This window comes from Perognathus longimembris, chromosome 21 (genome assembly GCF_023159225.1).
Source record: "Perognathus longimembris pacificus isolate PPM17 chromosome 21, ASM2315922v1, whole genome shotgun sequence".
Lineage (NCBI taxonomy): Eukaryota > Metazoa > Chordata > Mammalia > Rodentia > Heteromyidae > Perognathus > Perognathus longimembris.
The window spans coordinates 20108185-20111498 of NC_063181.1; positions in this window are offsets into that span (position 1 = coordinate 20108185).

Here is a 3314-nt window from a genome sequence, read left to right on the forward strand (position 1 = left end):
CAGAAAGAATGACATTGTCCCATTTGTAAGGAAATGGAAGGACTTGGAGAAAATTATACTAAGTTTAGTGAGCCAGACCAAAAAAAAACATGGACTCTCTGGTCTCCCTCCTAGGGAATAATTAGCACAGGTTTAGGCTAGTCACAACAGAGGATCACAAGAGTCTAATAGTTATGCCCTTATGAATGCATAAGATGATGCCTAGTGAAATGAACTCTATGTTATGGAAATGAGTGATATATCAGTGTTGTAATTATTTCAGCATGCCATATGAAACCGTAGCTTCTATTGTTGATGACCCTTCTGTATCCCCTTCCGGTGGTTGTACCTGCACTATCACTGTGTCTTATCTCAGTACATTGGATCCAGTATATGCTTATATTAGAACTCGGGAAGTGAAAGGGAATACCAAAATCGAGAGACAATGGATAAAAAGACAAACGACTGCAAAAGCAATACTTGCAAATCTGGTGTAAACCAACTGAACAACACATGGGGTGAGAGTGAAAGGAGGAGGGGAGAGGTGGGAATGAGGGAGGAGGTAACAAACAGCACAAGAAATGTACCCAGTGCCTAACGTATGAAACTGTAATCTCTCTGTACATCACTCTGACAATAAAGAAGAAAAGAAAATTTTAAAAAAAACAAAAAAATACACTGCATTGTTTGAATATCATTTCTACCTATACACAGCCTCTATAATTTGGAGACAGAGACCGGGATATGAAAAACTTGTTTCTCTTTGAAATTTTTCTTTTACGATAACAAGAAGGATCTGGAGTGAATGTATTGTTTATCTAATTCTGCACAATGAGTTATGAAAAATCTAATCATATCTCTAAAGTGTTTCACATAATTTTCAGAGGTTGCAGGCAGTAGATTAGGAAACACAGGTGACATTTAAGATTTTCCCATAGCAAATTTTTCTTCTTTTTTTTTTTACACTTTTCTTCTTTGATAACATAAAAAATGCACAAATATGGCTTTCTAAGATCAATTACTAACAACTAAGTTATTAATGTTAAGTACTATGTGCATACATATGTTCACCCATGATTGAATATAGTAAAGATTTATGAAGATAAACAATGACATGGTTCATAGTGGATACAGAGGAAAATTTAACTAGAATTTAACTAAGCAAATTGTTTGAGTCATTGGGAGTAAAAAAAGTAAAAGTATCCCATAGTACTCAATTGTTAATTTAAAATTAAAAAATCTAAGTTAATTAAAAGGGATATATATATATATATACATATATGTGTGTATACACACACATAACTCAAAAGTGCTGCTTTTCTGTCTTAAAAATTGAACTGAATATTTTAATTTGAAAGATCTTAAAGACATTAAAAGCAAGAAATTATTTAATGTTCAACTGTTATACATTCTACTACTTATGTCCATAGGTTTTATATTTTGTTGTTGATGTCTCATTTAACTTCTCTTTATGAAATTTGTAACATAATCATAGGCTAGATAACAAACTCATGCATATGAGCTTCTTATTTCACTATATTCAATTGCTTACAGCCTTAAATTCAAAATGCTTTGAAAGAGGTAACAGGCAGATGCCACATATAAATATTACTAACAAAATAAGTACTTAGAGAAAAAAATTAACAGCCTATCCTTTATTTTTCAGTTTTATCGACAGATATCTATGTGTCCTGCGATAGAAACATAATCAAGCAATTCATAATCAAAGTTCATATTTTCTTTATTTGACGTCTCACTTATCAATTCCCACACTGAATACTGAGCAAAGTTGTGAGTCTTATCTCCAAATAGAACTTTGTATGGGGAATTCTTAAGGTAGGAATTTCTTTAATATCTTTATCATTGAAATGTGTGAAACACTTGAATTCTTATTTGACATTTTTCACTTTTTTCTAACATCAAAGTATCTTCCCTATTTATCACTGGACAAGTTGCTCCAAAGACTATTTTCTGTCTAAAACTTTATATAGTTTAAGAAATAATAATACTTAAACAACATTTTGAATATTGTAGTTTCTGGTAGTTAGTTGATTTCCAAAATATTCCTGCTGAATGCACTGGTACCCTTGTTCCCAAAGGTAAAGTGTATTTTCATCACTAATATCTCTCAGTAAAACTTTAAGATGCATATTCATAAAGAAACCCCACATTGTCTCTTGTTATAGCAATAGGATATAGTGGCATGAAGCACTTTACAAATGGGAAAGTGGATAGGTAGATGTCATTTGAAGACCATGTTACTTATAATTTCATGATTTAATACCACCTCTGTTTTATGTTCTTTAGGATGATGGCATATGATCAGCAGTTAGTGTAAAAGCACAAAATATGTCTAGAAAATTTTCAAGAGTACTCACTGCAATTCAATATGATAATGCAAATTAAGACACAAGGATACTATACAATACCTCAATCTGAAGAACTATTGCTTCTCTTTTTTGAGGAGTACAACATCAAAATGTATCTGTTCTTTCCATCTACTTTGACTGGCATAGAAGCAAGATTGTTACTATTTTAGAGCTTTTCAGATAATTAAAAATATTTAGAATTTAAAAAAATATATTTATTATGTAAGCAGAAGTTGGCCCCTACCATTCATTACAAACCAAGGCCATAGAATTAGTAGATAAAAGAAAAGATGGAAAATAATCATCTATATCAAGGTAAGGTAAAAGAAAATTCCCCAGTTATTATTAGTGTTGTTGTTTTGGTAGAACAAATATTGAGGCTAAAGACATGCTGCTTGTTAAGCTGGTCCACTTCAGAAACTAATTAGGCTGTCTTCTACCACAGAGCCCTTTGGTTACAACCTTCTTTATCTTGGGCCTTCATCAACAATGTCTGCCAAGACCTCCTTACATGAAAAGTGAAGGAATTTATGATAGTTTTTTTCCAGTTTCATTCAATAGTGAGGATGTCCTACACACTCCACTAATACTGGTTCTTATTGGGGGGAAACGAAAAAGCAAGAACTAAGGTGGGAATTAGAGGTGAAGTATTACCTCCAGCTTAGCCTCCCTCTCAGAAGTGTTTAAAAGCTCACTTGTTCCTTTCCTTTGGCTTATTATCTTAATGGACTTTGCGTCAACATCTGTCAGCTCAGCTCTCTGCAGTTCACCTGGGCTTCTGAAAACAGAAAGAATTGGTTTGATTTTCATTCTAATTTGCTCTTTTATTTGCCTCTATACCGATGCAGTTAAGCCTCACTAGAGATACTACTAGTAAGTCACTTTTTATTTTACCTATTTTTATAAAAGGTAAACAAGAATCTAAATTTTACAGTCTCTTCAACCAGTTACCTATTGGAACTATCA